Source organism: Saccostrea echinata, unplaced genomic scaffold, assembly GCF_033153115.1.
Source record: "Saccostrea echinata isolate AGI-Se365-2 ecotype Australia unplaced genomic scaffold, CSIRO_AGI_Sech_v1 ptg000010l, whole genome shotgun sequence".
In the NCBI taxonomy this organism is placed as follows: domain Eukaryota; kingdom Metazoa; phylum Mollusca; class Bivalvia; order Ostreida; family Ostreidae; genus Saccostrea; species Saccostrea echinata.
Genome location: NW_026889759.1, coordinates 9,729,542 through 9,751,200, shown reverse-complemented (window position 1 = coordinate 9,751,200; position 21,659 = coordinate 9,729,542). Strand labels below are relative to the sequence as shown.

Genomic DNA, 21,659 nt, shown 5'->3' with positions numbered 1-21,659 from the left:
GTTTTATATTTTCAGGGGCTCAGAAGAGGAACAAGGAAGGAGGATCAAGGCCTACCAACATCCTGAAGTGAAGAGTTGTCTCTCTTCCATTCAATTGCAGACATGAAGCAGAATGCTCGGTAAGATTCAGACTTCTTGCATCCTTTCCTGAGCTTTTGCTTGCCAATTGATGTTGGCTGTATCAGGCTTTGACCTCTTGACCTTCACTTGACAGGGTGCAGAGATGCTGATGCAGTTCAGAAGGAACATCACCAGGAGCCACATCAACAGCCTTGGAAGTTTATATGGAAGTATTTTTTTGATTTTTTTCCCTTCTCTCTCTTTTCTTTGTCCTTGCCCCTCCCTATTCTAACATAACTAACCACCCTTCCCCCTTTTCCCCACATTCCTCTTCCTGACTTAACTGTCATTGTTTGTAACTGATTTTTCAACTCATTTTGTTGTAATAATATTTTTACTTGAATTTCTGTGATTTGTTGCATTGTTTTGAATTTCTACTAATCTCTGTCAGTTGTATATTTTCAGGGGCTCAGAAGAGGAACAAGGAAGGAGGATCAAGGCCTACCAACATCCTGAAGTGAAGAGTTGTCTCTCTTCCATTCAATTGCAGACATGAAGCAGAATGCTCGGTAAGATTCAGACTTCTTGCATCCTTTCCTGAGCTTTTGCTTGCCAATTGATGTTGGCTGTATCAGGCTTTGACCTCTTGACCTTCAATTGACAGGGTGCAGAGATGCTGATGCAGTTCAGAAGGAACATCACCAGGAGCCACATCAACAGCCTTGGAAGCTTATATGGAAGTATTTTTTTGATTTTTTTCCCTTCTCTCTCTTTTCTTTGTCCTATCCCCCTCCCTATTCTAACATAACTAACCACCCTCCCCCCTTTTCCCCACATTCCTTTTCCTGACTTAACTGTCATTGTTTGCTAACTGATTTTTCAACTCATTTTGTTGTAATAATATTTTTCCTAGAATTCTGTGATTTGTTGCATTGTTTTGAATTTCTACTAATCTCTGTCAGTTGTATATTTTCAGGGGCTCAGAAGAGGAACAAGGAAGGAGGATCAAGGCCTACCAACATCCTGAAGTGAAGAGTTGTCTCTCTTCCATTCAATTGCAGACATGAAGCAGAATGCTCGGTAAGATTCAGACTTCTTGCATCCTTTCCTGAGCTTTTGCTTGCCAATTGATGTTGGCTGTATCAGGCTTTGACCTCTTGACCTTCACTTGACAGGGTGCAGAGATGCTGATGCAGTTCAGAAGGAACATCACCAGGAGCCACATCAACAGCCTTGGAAGCTTATATGGAAGTATTTTTTTGATTTTTTTCCCTTCTCTCTCTTTTCTTTGTCCTTGCCCCTCCCTATTCTAACATAACTAACCACCCTCCCCCCTTTTCCCCACATTCCTCTTCCTGACTTAACTGTCATTGTTTGCTAACTGATTTTTCAACTCATTTTGTTGTAATAATATTTTTCCTAGAATTTCTGTGATTTGTTGCATTGTTTTGAATTTCTACTAATCTCTGTCAGTTGTATATTTTCAGGGGCTCAGAAGAGGAACAAGGAAGGAGGATCAAGGCCTACCAACATCCTGAAGTGAAGAGTTGTCTCTCTTCCATTCAATTGCAGACATGAAGCAGAATGCTCGGTAAGATTCAGACTTCTTGCATCCTTTCCTGAGCTTTTGCTTGCCAATTGATGTTGGCTGTATCAGGCTTTGACCTCTTGACCTTCACTTGACAGGGTGCAGAGATGCTGATGCAGTTCAGAAGGAACATCACCAGGAGCCACATCAACAGCCTTGGAAGTTTATATGGAAGTATTTTTTTGATTTTTTTCCCTTCTCTCTCTTTTCTTTGTCCTTGCCCCTCCCTATTCTAACATAACTAACCACCCTTCCCCCTTTTCCCCACATTCCTCTTCCTGACTTAACTGTCATTGTTTGCTAACTGATTTTTCAACTCATTTTGTTGTAATAATATTTTTACTTGAATTTCTGTGATTTGTTGCATTGTTTTGAATTTCTACTAATCTCTGTCAGTTGTATATTTTCAGGGGCTCAGAAGAGGAACAAGGAAGGAGGATCAAGGCCTACCAACATCCTGAAGTGAAGAGTTGTCTCTCTTCCATTCAATTGCAGACATGAAGCAGAATGCTCGGTAAGATTCAGACTTCTTGCATCCTTTCCTGAGCTTTTGCTTGCCAATTGATGTTGGCTGTATCAGGCTTTGACCTCTTGACCTTCAATTGACAGGGTGCAGAGATGCTGATGCAGTTCAGAAGGAACATCACCAGGAGCCACATCAACAGCCTTGGAAGCTTATATGGAAGTATTTTTTTGATTTTTTTTCCCTTCTCTCTCTTTTCTTTGTCCTATCCCCCTCCCTATTCTAACATAACTAACCACCCTCCCCCCTTTTCCCCACATTCCTTTTCCTGACTTAACTGTCATTGTTTGCTAACTGATTTTTCAACTCATTTTGTTGTAATAATATTTTTCCTAGAATTCTGTGATTTGTTGCATTGTTTTGAATTTCTACTAATCTCTGTCAGTTGTATATTTTCAGGGGCTCAGAAGAGGAACAAGGAAGGAGGATCAAGGCCTACCAACATCCTGAAGTGAAGAGTTGTCTCTCTTCCATTCAATTGCAGACATGAAGCAGAATGCTCGGTAAGATTCAGACTTCTTGCATCCTTTCCTGAGCTTTTGCTTGCCAATTGATGTTGGCTGTATCAGGCTTTGACCTCTTGACCTTCAATTGACAGGGTGCAGAGATGCTGATGCAGTTCAGAAGGAACATCACCAGGAGCCACATCAACAGCCTTGGAAGCTTATATGGAAGTATTTTTTTGATTTTTTTCCCTTCTCTCTCTTTTCTTTGTCCTATCCCCCTCTCTATTCTAACATAACTAACCACCCTCCCCCCTTTTCCCCACATTCCTTTTCCTGACTTAACTGTCATTGTTTGCTAACTGATTTTTCAACTCATTTTGTTGTAATAATATTTTTACTTGAATTTCTGTGATTTGTTGCATTGTTTTGAATTTCTACTAATCTCTGTCAGTTGTATATTTTCAGGGGCTCAGAAGAGGAACAAGGAAGGAGGATCAAGGCCTACCAACATCCTGAAGTGAAGAGTTGTCTCTCTTCCATTCAATTGCAGACATGAAGCAGAATGCTCGGTAAGATTCAGACTTCTTGCATCCTTTCCTGAGCTTTTGCTTGCCAATTGATGTTGGCTGTATCAGGCTTTGACCTCTTGACCTTCAATTGACAGGGTGCAGAGATGCTGATGCAGTTCAGAAGGAACATCACCAGGAGCCACATCAACAGCCTTGGAAGCTTATATGGAAGTATTTTTTTGATTTTTTTCCCTTCTCTCTCTTTTCTTTGTCCTATCCCCCTCCCTATTCTAACATAACTAACCACCCTCCCCCCTTTTCCCCACATTCCTCTTCCTGACTTAACTGTCATTGTTTGCTAACTGATTTTTCAACTCATTTTGTTGTAATAATATTTTTACTTGAATTTCTGTGATTTGTTGCATTGTTTTGAATTTCTACTAATCTCTGTCAGTTGTATATTTTCAGGGGCTCAGAAGAGGAACAAGGAAGGAGGATCAAGGCCTACCAACATCCTGAGGTGAAGAGTTGTCTCTCTTCCATTCAATTGCAGACATGAAGCAGAATGCTCGGTAAGATTCAGACTTCTTGCATCCTTTCCTGAGCTTTTGCTTGCCAATTGATGTTGGCTGTATCAGGCTTTGACCTCTTGACCTTCACTTGACAGGGTGCAGAGATGCTGATGCAGTTCAGAAGGAACATCACCAGGAGCCACATCAACAGCCTTGGAAGCTTATATGGAAGTATTTTTTTGATTTTTTTCCCTTCTCTCTCTTTTCTTTGTCCTATCCCCCTCCCTATTCTAACATAACTAACCACCCTCCCCCCTTTTCCCCACATTCCTCTTCCTGACTTAACTGTCATTGTTTGCTAACTGATTTTTCAACTCATTTTGTTGTAATAATATTTTTCCTAGAATTTCTGTGATTTGTTGCATTGTTTTGAATTTCTACTAATCTCTGTCAGTTTTATATTTTCAGGGGCTCAGAAGAGGAACAAGGAAGGAGGATCAAGGCCTACCAACATCCTGAAGTGAAGAGTTGTCTCTCTTCCATTCAATTGCAGACATGAAGCAGAATGCTCGGTAAGATTCAGACTTCTTGCATCCTTTCCTGAGCTTTTGCTTGCCAATTGATGTTGGCTGTATCAGGCTTTGACCTCTTGACCTTCACTTGACAGGGTGCAGAGATGCTGATGCAGTTCAGAAGGAACATCACCAGGAGCCACATCAACAGCCTTGGAAGTTTATATGGAAGTATTTTTTTGATTTTTTTCCCTTCTCTCTCTTTTCTTTGTCCTTGCCCCTCCCTATTCTAACATAACTAACCACCCTTCCCCCTTTTCCCCACATTCCTCTTCCTGACTTAACTGTCATTGTTTGTAACTGATTTTTCAACTCATTTTGTTGTAATAATATTTTTACTTGAATTTCTGTGATTTGTTGCATTGTTTTGAATTTCTACTAATCTCTGTCAGTTGTATATTTTCAGGGGCTCAGAAGAGGAACAAGGAAGGAGGATCAAGGCCTACCAACATCCTGAAGTGAAGAGTTGTCTCTCTTCCATTCAATTGCAGACATGAAGCAGAATGCTCGGTAAGATTCAGACTTCTTGCATCCTTTCCTGAGCTTTTGCTTGCCAATTGATGTTGGCTGTATCAGGCTTTGACCTCTTGACCTTCAATTGACAGGGTGCAGAGATGCTGATGCAGTTCAGAAGGAACATCACCAGGAGCCACATCAACAGCCTTGGAAGCTTATATGGAAGTATTTTTTTGATTTTTTTCCCTTCTCTCTCTTTTCTTTGTCCTATCCCCCTCCCTATTCTAACATAACTAACCACCCTCCCCCCTTTTCCCCACATTCCTTTTCCTGACTTAACTGTCATTGTTTGCTAACTGATTTTTCAACTCATTTTGTTGTAATAATATTTTTCCTAGAATTCTGTGATTTGTTGCATTGTTTTGAATTTCTACTAATCTCTGTCAGTTGTATATTTTCAGGGGCTCAGAAGAGGAACAAGGAAGGAGGATCAAGGCCTACCAACATCCTGAAGTGAAGAGTTGTCTCTCTTCCATTCAATTGCAGACATGAAGCAGAATGCTCGGTAAGATTCAGACTTCTTGCATCCTTTCCTGAGCTTTTGCTTGCCAATTGATGTTGGCTGTATCAGGCTTTGACCTCTTGACCTTCACTTGACAGGGTGCAGAGATGCTGATGCAGTTCAGAAGGAACATCACCAGGAGCCACATCAACAGCCTTGGAAGCTTATATGGAAGTATTTTTTTGATTTTTTTCCCTTCTCTCTCTTTTCTTTGTCCTTGCCCCTCCCTATTCTAACATAACTAACCACCCTCCCCCCTTTTCCCCACATTCCTCTTCCTGACTTAACTGTCATTGTTTGCTAACTGATTTTTCAACTCATTTTGTTGTAATAATATTTTTCCTAGAATTTCTGTGATTTGTTGCATTGTTTTGAATTTCTACTAATCTCTGTCAGTTGTATATTTTCAGGGGCTCAGAAGAGGAACAAGGAAGGAGGATCAAGGCCTACCAACATCCTGAAGTGAAGAGTTGTCTCTCTTCCATTCAATTGCAGACATGAAGCAGAATGCTCGGTAAGATTCAGACTTCTTGCATCCTTTCCTGAGCTTTTGCTTGCCAATTGATGTTGGCTGTATCAGGCTTTGACCTCTTGACCTTCACTTGACAGGGTGCAGAGATGCTGATGCAGTTCAGAAGGAACATCACCAGGAGCCACATCAACAGCCTTGGAAGTTTATATGGAAGTATTTTTTTGATTTTTTTCCCTTCTCTCTCTTTTCTTTGTCCTTGCCCCTCCCTATTCTAACATAACTAACCACCCTTCCCCCTTTTCCCCACATTCCTCTTCCTGACTTAACTGTCATTGTTTGCTAACTGATTTTTCAACTCATTTTGTTGTAATAATATTTTTACTTGAATTTCTGTGATTTGTTGCATTGTTTTGAATTTCTACTAATCTCTGTCAGTTGTATATTTTCAGGGGCTCAGAAGAGGAACAAGGAAGGAGGATCAAGGCCTACCAACATCCTGAAGTGAAGAGTTGTCTCTCTTCCATTCAATTGCAGACATGAAGCAGAATGCTCGGTAAGATTCAGACTTCTTGCATCCTTTCCTGAGCTTTTGCTTGCCAATTGATGTTGGCTGTATCAGGCTTTGACCTCTTGACCTTCAATTGACAGGGTGCAGAGATGCTGATGCAGTTCAGAAGGAACATCACCAGGAGCCACATCAACAGCCTTGGAAGCTTATATGGAAGTATTTTTTTGATTTTTTTTCCCTTCTCTCTCTTTTCTTTGTCCTATCCCCCTCCCTATTCTAACATAACTAACCACCCTCCCCCCTTTTCCCCACATTCCTTTTCCTGACTTAACTGTCATTGTTTGCTAACTGATTTTTCAACTCATTTTGTTGTAATAATATTTTTCCTAGAATTCTGTGATTTGTTGCATTGTTTTGAATTTCTACTAATCTCTGTCAGTTGTATATTTTCAGGGGCTCAGAAGAGGAACAAGGAAGGAGGATCAAGGCCTACCAACATCCTGAAGTGAAGAGTTGTCTCTCTTCCATTCAATTGCAGACATGAAGCAGAATGCTCGGTAAGATTCAGACTTCTTGCATCCTTTCCTGAGCTTTTGCTTGCCAATTGATGTTGGCTGTATCAGGCTTTGACCTCTTGACCTTCAATTGACAGGGTGCAGAGATGCTGATGCAGTTCAGAAGGAACATCACCAGGAGCCACATCAACAGCCTTGGAAGCTTATATGGAAGTATTTTTTTGATTTTTTTCCCTTCTCTCTCTTTTCTTTGTCCTATCCCCCTCTCTATTCTAACATAACTAACCACCCTCCCCCCTTTTCCCCACATTCCTTTTCCTGACTTAACTGTCATTGTTTGCTAACTGATTTTTCAACTCATTTTGTTGTAATAATATTTTTACTTGAATTTCTGTGATTTGTTGCATTGTTTTGAATTTCTACTAATCTCTGTCAGTTGTATATTTTCAGGGGCTCAGAAGAGGAACAAGGAAGGAGGATCAAGGCCTACCAACATCCTGAAGTGAAGAGTTGTCTCTCTTCCATTCAATTGCAGACATGAAGCAGAATGCTCGGTAAGATTCAGACTTCTTGCATCCTTTCCTGAGCTTTTGCTTGCCAATTGATGTTGGCTGTATCAGGCTTTGACCTCTTGACCTTCAATTGACAGGGTGCAGAGATGCTGATGCAGTTCAGAAGGAACATCACCAGGAGCCACATCAACAGCCTTGGAAGTTTATATGGAAGTATTTTTTTGATTTTTTTCCCTTCTCTCTCTTTTCTTTGTCCTTGCCCCTCCCTATTCTAACATAACTAACCACCCTTCCCCCTTTTCCCCACATTCCTCTTCCTGACTTAACTGTCATTGTTTGTAACTGATTTTTCAACTCATTTTGTTGTAATAATATTTTTACTTGAATTTCTGTGATTTGTTGCATTGTTTTGAATTTCTACTAATCTCTGTCAGTTGTATATTTTCAGGGGCTCAGAAGAGGAACAAGGAAGGAGGATCAAGGCCTACCAACATCCTGAAGTGAAGAGTTGTCTCTCTTCCATTCAATTGCAGACATGAAGCAGAATGCTCGGTAAGATTCAGACTTCTTGCATCCTTTCCTGAGCTTTTGCTTGCCAATTGATGTTGGCTGTATCAGGCTTTGACCTCTTGACCTTCAATTGACAGGGTGCAGAGATGCTGATGCAGTTCAGAAGGAACATCACCAGGAGCCACATCAACAGCCTTGGAAGCTTATATGGAAGTATTTTTTTGATTTTTTTCCCTTCTCTCTCTTTTCTTTGTCCTATCCCCCTCCCTATTCTAACATAACTAACCACCCTCCCCCCTTTTCCCCACATTCCTTTTCCTGACTTAACTGTCATTGTTTGCTAACTGATTTTTCAACTCATTTTGTTGTAATAATATTTTTCCTAGAATTCTGTGATTTGTTGCATTGTTTTGAATTTCTACTAATCTCTGTCAGTTGTATATTTTCAGGGGCTCAGAAGAGGAACAAGGAAGGAGGATCAAGGCCTACCAACATCCTGAAGTGAAGAGTTGTCTCTCTTCCATTCAATTGCAGACATGAAGCAGAATGCTCGGTAAGATTCAGACTTCTTGCATCCTTTCCTGAGCTTTTGCTTGCCAATTGATGTTGGCTGTATCAGGCTTTGACCTCTTGACCTTCACTTGACAGGGTGCAGAGATGCTGATGCAGTTCAGAAGGAACATCACCAGGAGCCACATCAACAGCCTTGGAAGCTTATATGGAAGTATTTTTTTGATTTTTTTCCCTTCTCTCTCTTTTCTTTGTCCTTGCCCCTCCCTATTCTAACATAACTAACCACCCTCCCCCCTTTTCCCCACATTCCTCTTCCTGACTTAACTGTCATTGTTTGCTAACTGATTTTTCAACTCATTTTGTTGTAATAATATTTTTCCTAGAATTTCTGTGATTTGTTGCATTGTTTTGAATTTCTACTAATCTCTGTCAGTTGTATATTTTCAGGGGCTCAGAAGAGGAACAAGGAAGGAGGATCAAGGCCTACCAACATCCTGAAGTGAAGAGTTGTCTCTCTTCCATTCAATTGCAGACATGAAGCAGAATGCTCGGTAAGATTCAGACTTCTTGCATCCTTTCCTGAGCTTTTGCTTGCCAATTGATGTTGGCTGTATCAGGCTTTGACCTCTTGACCTTCACTTGACAGGGTGCAGAGATGCTGATGCAGTTCAGAAGGAACATCACCAGGAGCCACATCAACAGCCTTGGAAGTTTATATGGAAGTATTTTTTTGATTTTTTTCCCTTCTCTCTCTTTTCTTTGTCCTTGCCCCTCCCTATTCTAACATAACTAACCACCCTTCCCCCTTTTCCCCACATTCCTCTTCCTGACTTAACTGTCATTGTTTGCTAACTGATTTTTCAACTCATTTTGTTGTAATAATATTTTTACTTGAATTTCTGTGATTTGTTGCATTGTTTTGAATTTCTACTAATCTCTGTCAGTTGTATATTTTCAGGGGCTCAGAAGAGGAACAAGGAAGGAGGATCAAGGCCTACCAACATCCTGAAGTGAAGAGTTGTCTCTCTTCCATTCAATTGCAGACATGAAGCAGAATGCTCGGTAAGATTCAGACTTCTTGCATCCTTTCCTGAGCTTTTGCTTGCCAATTGATGTTGGCTGTATCAGGCTTTGACCTCTTGACCTTCAATTGACAGGGTGCAGAGATGCTGATGCAGTTCAGAAGGAACATCACCAGGAGCCACATCAACAGCCTTGGAAGCTTATATGGAAGTATTTTTTTGATTTTTTTTCCCTTCTCTCTCTTTTCTTTGTCCTATCCCCCTCCCTATTCTAACATAACTAACCACCCTCCCCCCTTTTCCCCACATTCCTTTTCCTGACTTAACTGTCATTGTTTGCTAACTGATTTTTCAACTCATTTTGTTGTAATAATATTTTTCCTAGAATTCTGTGATTTGTTGCATTGTTTTGAATTTCTACTAATCTCTGTCAGTTGTATATTTTCAGGGGCTCAGAAGAGGAACAAGGAAGGAGGATCAAGGCCTACCAACATCCTGAAGTGAAGAGTTGTCTCTCTTCCATTCAATTGCAGACATGAAGCAGAATGCTCGGTAAGATTCAGACTTCTTGCATCCTTTCCTGAGCTTTTGCTTGCCAATTGATGTTGGCTGTATCAGGCTTTGACCTCTTGACCTTCAATTGACAGGGTGCAGAGATGCTGATGCAGTTCAGAAGGAACATCACCAGGAGCCACATCAACAGCCTTGGAAGCTTATATGGAAGTATTTTTTTGATTTTTTTCCCTTCTCTCTCTTTTCTTTGTCCTATCCCCCTCTCTATTCTAACATAACTAACCACCCTCCCCCCTTTTCCCCACATTCCTTTTCCTGACTTAACTGTCATTGTTTGCTAACTGATTTTTCAACTCATTTTGTTGTAATAATATTTTTACTTGAATTTCTGTGATTTGTTGCATTGTTTTGAATTTCTACTAATCTCTGTCAGTTGTATATTTTCAGGGGCTCAGAAGAGGAACAAGGAAGGAGGATCAAGGCCTACCAACATCCTGAAGTGAAGAGTTGTCTCTCTTCCATTCAATTGCAGACATGAAGCAGAATGCTCGGTAAGATTCAGACTTCTTGCATCCTTTCCTGAGCTTTTGCTTGCCAATTGATGTTGGCTGTATCAGGCTTTGACCTCTTGACCTTCAATTGACAGGGTGCAGAGATGCTGATGCAGTTCAGAAGGAACATCACCAGGAGCCACATCAACAGCCTTGGAAGTTTATATGGAAGTATTTTTTTGATTTTTTTCCCTTCTCTCTCTTTTCTTTGTCCTTGCCCCTCCCTATTCTAACATAACTAACCACCCTCCCCCCTTTTCCCCACATTCCTCTTCCTGACTTAACTGTCATTGTTTGCTAACTGATTTTTCAACTCATTTTGTTGTAATAATATTTTTACTTGAATTTCTGTGATTTGTTGCATTGTTTTGAATTTCTACTAATCTCTGTCAGTTGTATATTTTCAGGGGCTCAGAAGAGGAACAAGGAAGGAGGATCAAGGCCTACCAACATCCTGAAGTGAAGAGTTGTCTCTCTTCCATTCAATTGCAGACATGAAGCAGAATGCTCGGTAAGATTCAGACTTCTTGCATCCTTTCCTGAGCTTTTGCTTGCCAATTGATGTTGGCTGTATCAGGCTTTGACCTCTTGACCTTCACTTGACAGGGTGCAGAGATGCTGATGCAGTTCAGAAGGAACATCACCAGGAGCCACATCAACAGCCTTGGAAGCTTATATGGAAGTATTTTTTTGATTTTTTTCCCTTCTCTCTCTTTTCTTTGTCCTTGCCCCTCCCTATTCTAACATAACTAACCACCCTCCCCCCTTTTCCCCACATTCCTCTTCCTGACTTAACTGTCATTGTTTGCTAACTGATTTTTCAACTCATTTTGTTGTAATAATATTTTTACTTGAATTTCTGTGATTTGTTGCATTGTTTTGAATTTCTACTAATCTCTGTCAGTTGTATATTTTCAGGGGCTCAGAAGAGGAACAAGGAAGGAGGATCAAGGCCTACCAACATCCTGAAGTGAAGAGTTGTCTCTCTTCCATTCAATTGCAGACATGAAGCAGAATGCTCGGTAAGATTCAGACTTCTTGCATCCTTTCCTGAGCTTTTGCTTGCCAATTGATGTTGGCTGTATCAGGCTTTGACCTCTTGACCTTCACTTGACAGGGTGCAGAGATGCTGATGCAGTTCAGAAGGAACATCACCAGGAGCCACATCAACAGCCTTGGAAGCTTATATGGAAGTATTTTTTTGATTTTTTTCCCTTCTCTCTCTTTTCTTTGTCCTTGCCCCTCCCTATTCTAACATAACTAACCACCCTCCCCCCTTTTCCCCACATTCCTCTTCCTGACTTAACTGTCATTGTTTGTAACTGATTTTTCAACTCATTTTGTTGTAATAATATTTTTACTTGAATTTCTGTGATTTGTTGCATTGTTTTGAATTTCTACTAATCTCTGTCAGTTGTATATTTTCAGGGGCCCAGAAGAGGAACAAGGAAGGAGGATCAAGGCCTACCAACATCCTGAAGTGAAGAGTTGTCTCTCTTCCATTCAATTGCAGACATGAAGCAGAATGCTCGGTAAGATTCAGACTTCTTGCATCCTTTCCTGAGCTTTTGCTTGCCAATTGATGTTGGCTGTATCAGGCTTTGACCTCTTGACCTTCAATTGACAGGGTGCAGAGATGCTGATGCAGTTCAGAAGGAACATCACCAGGAGCCACATCAACAGCCTTGGAAGCTTATATGGAAGTATTTTTTTGATTTTTTTCCCTTCTCTCTCTTTTCTTTGTCCTATCCCCCTCCCTATTCTAACATAACTAACCACCCTCCCCCCCTTTCCCCACATTCCTCTTCCTGACTTAACTGTCATTGTTTGCTAACTGATTTTTCAACTCATTTTGTTGTAATAATATTTTTACTTGAATTTCTGTGATTTGTTGCATTGTTTTGAATTTCTACTAATCTCTGTCAGTTGTATATTTTCAGGGGCTCAGAAGAGGAACAAGGAAGGAGGATCAAGGCCTACCAACATCCTGAGGTGAAGAGTTGTCTCTCTTCCATTCAATTGCAGACATGAAGCAGAATGCTCGGTAAGATTCAGACTTCTTGCATCCTTTCCTGAGCTTTTGCTTGCCAATTGATGTTGGCTGTATCAGGCTTTGACCTCTTGACCTTCAATTGACAGGGTGCAGAGATGCTGATGCAGTTCAGAAGGAACATCACCAGGAGCCACATCAACAGCCTTGGAAGCTTATATGGAAGTATTTTTTTGATTTTTTTCCCTTCTCTCTCTTTTCTTTGCCCTATCCCCCTCCCTATTCTAACATAACTAACCACCCTCCCCCTTTTCCCCACATTCCTCTTCCTGACTTAACTGTCATTGTTTGCTAACTGATTTTTCAACTCATTTTGTTGTAATAATATTTTTACTTGAATTTCTGTGATTTGTTGCATTGTTTTGAATTTCTACTAATCTCTGTCAGTTGTATATTTTCAGGGGCTCAGAAGAGGAACAAGGAAGGAGGATCAAGGCCTACCAACATCCTGAAGTGAAGAGTTGTCTCTCTTCCATTCAATTGCAGACATGAAGCAGAATGCTCGGTAAGATTCAGACTTCTTGCATCCTTTCCTGAGCTTTTGCTTGCCAATTGATGTTGGCTGTATCAGGCTTTGACCTCTTGACCTTCACTTGACAGGGTGCAGAGATGCTGATGCAGTTCAGAAGGAACATCACCAGGAGCCACATCAACAGCCTTGGAAGCTTATATGGAAGTATTTTTTTGATTTTTTTCCCTTCTCTCTCTTTTCTTTGCCCTATCCCCCTCCCTATTCTAACATAACTAACCACCCTCCCCCCTTTTCCCCACATTCCTCTTCCTGACTTAACTGTCATTGTTTGCTAACTGATTTTTCAACTCATTTTGTTGTAATAATATTTTTACTTGAATTTCTGTGATTTGTTGCATTGTTTTGAATTTCTACTAATCTCTGTCAGTTGTATATTTTCAGGGGCTCAGAAGAGGAACAAGGAAGGAGGATCAAGGCCTACCAACATCCTGAAGTGAAGAGTTGTCTCTCTTCCATTCAATTGCAGACATGAAGCAGAATGCTCGGTAAGATTCAGACTTCTTGCATCCTTTCCTGAGCTTTTGCTTGCCAATTGATGTTGGCTGTATCAGGCTTTGACCTCTTGACCTTCACTTGACAGGGTGCAGAGATGCTGATGCAGTTCAGAAGGAACATCACCAGGAGCCACATCAACAGCCTTGGAAGCTTATATGGAAGTATTTTTTTGATTTTTTTCCCTTCTCTCTCTTTTCTTTGTCCTATCCCCCTCCCTATTCTAACATAACTAACCACCCTCCCCCCTTTTCCCCACATTCCTCTTCCTGACTTAACTGTCATTGTTTGCTAACTGATTTTTCAACTCATTTTGTTGTAATAATATTTTTACTTGAATTTCTGTGATTTGTTGCATTGTTTTGAATTTCTACTAATCTCTGTCAGTTGTATATTTTCAGGGGCTCAGAAGAGGAACAAGGAAGGAGGATCAAGGCCTACCAACATCCTGAAGTGAAGAGTTGTCTCTCTTCCATTCAATTGCAGACATGAAGCAGAATGCTCGGTAAGATTCAGACTTCTTGCATCCTTTCCTGAGCTTTTGCTTGCCAATTGATGTTGGCTGTATCAGGCTTTGACCTCTTGACCTTCACTTGACAGGGTGCAGAGATGCTGATGCAGTTCAGAAGGAACATCACCAGGAGCCACATCAACAGCCTTGGAAGCTTATATGGAAGTATTTTTTTGATTTTTTTCCCTTCTCTCTCTTTTCTTTGCCCTATCCCCCTCCCTATTCTAACATAACTAACCACCCTCCCCCTTTTCCCCACATTCCTCTTCCTGACTTAACTGTCATTGTTTGCTAACTGATTTTTCAACTCATTTTGTTGTAATAATATTTTTACTTGAATTTCTGTGATTTGTTGCATTGTTTTGAATTTCTACTAATCTCTGTCAGTTGTATATTTTCAGGGGCTCAGAAAAGGAACAAGGAAGGAGGATCAAGGCCTACCAACATCCTGAAGTGAAGAGTTGTCTCTCTTCCATTCAATTGCAGACATGAAGCAGAATGCTCGGTAAGATTCAGACTTCTTGCATCCTTTCCTGAGCTTTTGCTTGCCAATTGATGTTGGCTGTATCAGGCTTTGACCTCTTGACCTTCACTTGACAGGGTGCAGAGATGCTGATGCAGTTCAGAAGGAACATCACCAGGAGCCACATCAACAGCCTTGGAAGCTTATATGGAAGTATTTTTTTGATTTTTTTCCCTTCTCTCTCTTTTCTTTGTCCTTGCCCCTCCCTATTCTAACATAACTAACCACCCTCCCCCCTTTTCCCCACATTCCTCTTCCTGACTTAACTGTCATTGTTTGCTAACTGATTTTTCAACTCATTTTGTTGTAATAATATTTTTACTTGAATTTCTGTGATTTGTTGCATTGTTTTGAATTTCTACTAATCTCTGTCAGTTGTATATTTTCAGGGGCTCAGAAGAGGAACAAGGAAGGAGGATCAAGGCCTACCAACATCCTGAAGTGAAGAGTTGTCTCTCTTCCATTCAATTGCAGACATGAAGCAGAATGCTCGGTAAGATTCAGACTTCTTGCATCCTTTCCTGAGCTTTTGCTTGCCAATTGATGTTGGCTGTATCAGGCTTTGACCTCTTGACCTTCAATTGACAGGGTGCAGAGATGCTGATGCAGTTCAGAAGGAACATCACCAGGAGCCACATCAACAGCCTTGGAAGCTTATATGGAAGTATTTTTTTGATTTTTTTCCCTTCTCTCTCTTTTCTTTGTCCTTGCCCCTCCCTATTCTAACATAACTAACCACCCTCCCCCCTTTTCCCCACATTCCTCTTCCTGACTTAACTGTCATTGTTTGTAACTGATTTTTCAACTCATTTTGTTGTAATAATATTTTTACTTGAATTTCTGTGATTTGTTGCATTGTTTTGAATTTCTACTAATCTCTGTCAGTTGTATATTTTCAGGGGCCCAGAAGAGGAACAAGGAAGGAGGATCAAGGCCTACCAACATCCTGAAGTGAAGAGTTGTCTCTCTTCCATTCAATTGCAGACATGAAGCAGAATGCTCGGTAAGATTCAGACTTCTTGCATCCTTTCCTGAGCTTTTGCTTGCCAATTGATGTTGGCTGTATCAGGCTTTGACCTCTTGACCTTCACTTGACAGGGTGCAGAGATGCTGATGCAGTTCAGAAGGAACATCACCAGGAGCCACATCAACAGCCTTGGAAGTTTATATGGAAGTATTTTTTTGATTTTTTTTCCCTTCTCTCTCTTTTCTTTGTCCTTGCCCCTCCCTATTCTAACATAACTAACCACCCTCCCCCCTTTTCCCCACATTCCTCTTCCTGACTTAACTGTCATTGTTTGCTAACTGATTTTTCAACTCATTTTGTTGTAATAATATTTTTACTTGAATTTCTGTGATTTGTTGCATTGTTTTGAATTTCTACTAATCTCTGTCAGTTGTATATTTTCAGGGGCTCAGAAGAGGAACAAGGAAGGAGGATCAAGGCCTACCAACATCCTGAAGTGAAGAGTTGTCTCTCTTCCATTCAATTGCAGACATGAAGCAGAATGCTCGGTAAGATTCAGACTTCTTGCATCCTTTCCTGAGCTTTTGCTTGCCAATTGATGTTGGCTGTATCAGGCTTTGACCTCTTGACCTTCAATTGACAGGGTGCAGAGATGCTGATGCAGTTCAGAAGGAACATCACCAGGAGCCACATCAACAGCCTTGGAAGCTTATATGGAAGTATTTTTTTGATTTTTTTCCCTTCTCTCTCTTTTCTTTGTCCTTGCCCCTCCCTATTCTAACATAACTAACCACCCTCCCCCCTTTTCCCCACATTCCTCTTCCTGACTTAACTGTCATTGTTTGTAACTGATTTTTCAACTCATTTTGTTGTAATAATATTTTTACTTGAATTTCTGTGATTTGTTGCATTGTTTTGAATTTCTACTAATCTCTGTCAGTTGTATATTTTCAGGGGCCCAGAAGAGGAACAAGGAAGGAGGATCAAGGCCTACCAACATCCTGAAGTGAAGAGTTGTCTCTCTTCCATTCAATTGCAGACATGAAGCAGAATGCTCGGTAAGATTCAGACTTCTTGCATCCTTTCCTGAGCTTTTGCTTGCCAATTGATGTTGGCTGTATCAGGCTTTGACCTCTTGACCTTCAATTGACAGGGTGCAGAGATGCTGATGCAGTTCAGAAGGAACATCACCAGGAGCCACATCAACAGCCTTGGAAGCTTATATGGAAGTATTTTTTTGATTTTTTTCCCTTCTCTCTCTTTTCTTTGTCCTATCCCCCTCCCTATTCTAACATAACTAACCACCCTCCCCCCCTTTCCCCACATTCCTCTTCCTGACTTAACTGTCATTGTTTGCTAACTGATTTTTCAACTCATTTTGTTGTAATAATATTTTTACTTGAATTTCTGTGATTTGTTGCATTGTTTTGAATTTCTACTAATCTCTGTCAGTTGTATATTTTCAGGGGCTCAGAAGAGGAACAAGGAAGGAGGATCAAGGCCTACCAACATCCTGAGGTGAAGAGTTGTCTCTCTTCCATTCAATTGCAGACATGAAGCAGAATGCTCGGTAAGATTCAGACTTCTTGCATCCTTTCCTGAGCTTTTGCTTGCCAATTGATGTTGGCTGTATCAGGCTTTGACCTCTTGACCTTCAATTGACAGGGTGCAGAGATGCTGATGCAGTTCAGAAGGAACATCACCAGGAGCCACATCAACAGCCTTGGAAGCTTATATGGAAGTATTTTTTTGATTTTTTTCCCTTCTCTCTCTTTTCTTTGCCCTATCCCCCTCCCTATTCTAACATAACTAACCACCCTCCCCCTTTTCCCCACATTCCTCTTCCTGACTTAACTGTCATTGTTTGCTAACTGATTTTTCAACTCATTTTGTTGTAATAATATTTTTACTTGAATTTCTGTGATTTGTTGCATTGTTTTGAATTTCTACTAATCTCTGTCAGTTGTATATTTTCAGGGGCTCAGAAGAGGAACAAGGAAGGAGGATCAAGGCCTACCAACATCCTGAAGTGAAGAGTTGTCTCTCTTCCATTCAATTGCAGACATGAAGCAGAATGCTCGGTAAGATTCAGACTTCTTGCATCCTTTCCTGAGCTTTTGCTTGCCAATTGATGTTGGCTGTATCAGGCTTTGACCTCTTGACCTTCACTTGACAGGGTGCAGAGATGCTGATGCAGTTCAGAAGGAACATCACCAGGAGCCACATCAACAGCCTTGGAAGTTTATATGGAAGTATTTTTTTGATTTTTTTTCCCTTCTCTCTCTTTTCTTTGTCCTTGCCCCTCCCTATTCTAACATAACTAACCACCCTCCCCCCTTTTCCCCACATTCCTCTTCCTGACTTAACTGTCATTGTTTGCTAACTGATTTTTCAACTCATTTTGTTGTAATAATATTTTTACTTGAATTTCTGTGATTTGTTGCATTGTTTTGAATTTCTACTAATCTCTGTCAGTTGTATATTTTCAGGGGCTCAGAAGAGGAACAAGGAAGGAGGATCAAGGCCTACCAACATCCTGAAGTGAAGAGTTGTCTCTCTTCCATTCAATTGCAGACATGAAGCAGAATGCTCGGTAAGATTCAGACTTCTTGCATCCTTTCCTGAGCTTTTGCTTGCCAATTGATGTTGGCTGTATCAGGCTTTGACCTCTTGACCTTCACTTGACAGGGTGCAGAGATGCTGATGCAGTTCAGAAGGAACATCACCAGGAGCCACATCAACAGCCTTGGAAGCTTATATGGAAGTATTTTTTTGATTTTTTTCCCTTCTCTCTCTTTTCTTTGCCCTATCCCCCTCCCTATTCTAACATAACTAACCACCCTCCCCCCTTTTCCCCACATTCCTCTTCCTGACTTAACTGTCATTGTTTGCTAACTGATTTTTCAACTCATTTTGTTGTAATAATATTTTTACTTGAATTTCTGTGATTTGTTGCATTGTTTTGAATTTCTACTAATCTCTGTCAGTTGTATATTTTCAGGGGCTCAGAAGAGGAACAAGGAAGGAGGATCAAGGCCTACCAACATCCTGAAGTGAAGAGTTGTCTCTCTTCCATTCAATTGCAGACATGAAGCAGAATGCTCGGTAAGATTCAGACTTCTTGCATCCTTTCCTGAGCTTTTGCTTGCCAATTGATGTTGGCTGTATCAGGCTTTGACCTCTTGACCTTCACTTGACAGGGTGCAGAGATGCTGATGCAGTTCAGAAGGAACATCACCAGGAGCCACATCAACAGCCTTGGAAGCTTATATGGAAGTATTTTTTTGATTTTTTTCCCTTCTCTCTCTTTTCTTTGTCCTTGCCCCTCCCTATTCTAACATAACTAACCACCCTCCCCCCTTTTCCCCACATTCCTCTTCCTGACTTAACTGTCATTGTTTGCTAACTGATTTTTCAACTCATTTTGTTGTAATAATATTTTTACTTGAATTTCTGTGATTTGTTGCATTGTTTTGAATTTCTACTAATCTCTGTCAGTTGTATATTTTCAGGGGCTCAGAAGAGGAACAAGGAAGGAGGATCAAGGCCTACCAACATCCTGAAGTGAAGAGTTGTCTCTCTTCCATTCAATTGCAGACATGAAGCAGAATGCTCGGTAAGATTCAGACTTCTTGCATCCTTTCCTGAGCTTTTGCTTGCCAATTGATGTTGGCTGTATCAGGCTTTGACCTCTTGACCTTCACTTGACAGGGTGCAGAGATGCTGATGCAGTTCAGAAGGAACATCACCAGGAGCCACATCAACAGCCTTGGAAGCTTATATGGAAGTATTTTTTTGATTTTTTTCCCTTCTCTCTCTTTTCTTTGCCCTATCCCCCTCCCTATTCTAACATAACTAACCACCCTCCCCCTTTTCCCCACATTCCTCTTCCTGACTTAACTGTCATTGTTTGCTAACTGATTTTTCAACTCATTTTGTTGTAATAATATTTTTACTTGAATTTCTGTGATTTGTTGCATTGTTTTGAATTTCTACTAATCTCTGTCAGTTGTATATTTTCAGGGGCTCAGAAAAGGAACAAGGAAGGAGGATCAAGGCCTACCAACATCCTGAAGTGAAGAGTTGTCTCTCTTCCATTCAATTGCAGACATGAAGCAGAATGCTCGGTAAGATTCAGACTTCTTGCATCCTTTCCTGAGCTTTTGCTTGCCAATTGATGTTGGCTGTATCAGGCTTTGACCTCTTGACCTTCAATTGACAGGGTGCAGAGATGCTGATGCAGTTCAGAAGGAACATCACCAGGAGCCACATCAACAGCCTTGGAAGCTTATATGGAAGTATTTTTTTGATTTTTTTCCCTTCTCTCTCTTTTCTTTGTCCTATCCCCCTCCCTATTCTAACATAATTAACCACCCTCCCCCCTTTCCCCACATTCCTCTTCCTGACTTAACTGTCATTGTTTGCTAACTGATTTTTCAACTCATTTTGTTGTAATAATATTTTTACTTGAATTTCTGTGATTTGTTGCATTGTTTTGAATTTCTACTAATCTCTGTCAGTTGTATATTTTCAGGGGCTCAGAAGAGGAACAAGGAAGGAAGACCAAGGTCGACTAAATGAAGAAAAGTCCATTTCTTAGCTTTGTGCTGCAGCCCACAATGCCAAAAGTGGTAAGCAACAAGCTGCTTTTTTCATATCCCCCACAATCGAAGTTTAGACAGGTATTATGGAATCAGCATGTGCGGCTGTTTGTCTGCCATCTGTCTGTCCTTCTGTCTGTAGACATGATTTTGTCCAAACCAGTTGTCAGAGACTATTATATGGATTTTTCAGAAAATTTGTACATTCATTATTTACCATATGAAGGTGTGCACCTTGTATTTTTATTATGATTGGTTAATTTTTCTGCATTTTACAGGTGTTGACTTTGTCATTTTTTTTGGTACATGTACTTTTGAGACATAGAATCTGGAACTGCCAGTTGGTACATCTGTACAAAAATGTAAATTGCAGTTTAAAACTACTCATTAAAACTCAAAATATCGCTTAAGTACAAAAAAATGTTTTAGGCAGATAGTCCCTACAAATCTAAGAGTTATGCAGTAACCTTATTTAAAATTTTGAATCAGTATTACACAGTTCTTTTTTTTCTCATTATATGAAGCTTTGTAACAGATTTAAAAACACAATCTTTGTTTACAACAGAATGACATGCATTGTAAATATGCATTTTCTATTGTATTATAGACAGTGTATTACACAGCAGATAGTGTAAATCCATTTGTCCCGTGGGATTAATGAGTGGAAATACATCCAGTTAAAGATTAATTAATGAGTTCAACGTGGGAAGCTATTAGAGTATCTCTGATCTAGCAGGTGTTATCTATATCTACTGGGAATTGGGCAGAAGAATTAAAGATCTCTGTTCTCTAACTCTTTTAATTTATAGTCTCTCAAATTAAAATACTTAAGATTCCTTATTTTTTTGCAAGTACTTATTATCGCGAAATGGCTCTTTAACGTCAAATTTCAAGAATAATAATTCGCGATTGGGCGGTTGATCAAGAGATTTTACATGGATTTCATCACCATAAAAATAAAAAGCAAGTAATTTTATTTCGTGAGTGGTACTTCTCGCGTAATTACGCGTGAATTAATTCTCTGGGTATATTTGGGAATCTACATTATGTAGTAAGTGGATGAGCAGCCTTTTATTTTAAAAATGAATTTGGTATAAAGTTATCAAGATTAACTAGATATTGTATAATATGATATTTTTATTTTTTCAACAAACAAATTGCAGAGTGTCATGTCTCACAAAGATGACAAATAGTTGCAATTTATTTTTTCAATAATAAAAAAAAACAATTTACAGTTGAACTTCAGTATCTCAAACACAGATATCTTGAATACCATGGATATGTCAAAGTGACTGGGAAGTCCTTAAATGTTTTACCCTCGATATCTCAAATTATCGGATATCTCAAAGTTTTTCTTTCTTGGTCCCATCGAGTTTGAGATAACGAGGTTTGACTGTAATTACTAATATTGATGTTTTATTTGGCCACACCTTAGTTCATCATACCTTTAAAAAATATAATGAGTGATTAAATTTTTACTCAAATGTTTAAACAAATTGTGAACACTCTTAAGTCTATAAAATATGTTCAGTGACTTTGCACCATTTCTGAAAAACCCAGCAGGGGGTATTTGTCCATTTTGGACAGTTCTAGTTTCAATTAAACTTCTCACTTGATATGAATACAAATGTTTCTCCTT

The 21,659-nt window shown here is 40.0% G+C and overlaps 1 protein-coding gene across 1 annotated transcript in view; it reads right to left on the bottom strand.

Annotated features, from left to right (window-relative positions):
* Positions 1 to 21,659, bottom strand: part of LOC133184337 (ubiquitin carboxyl-terminal hydrolase 24-like) — a 376,170-nt gene that overhangs the window by 65,271 nt on the left and 289,240 nt on the right. The gene's annotated exons all lie outside the window — the stretch shown is intronic.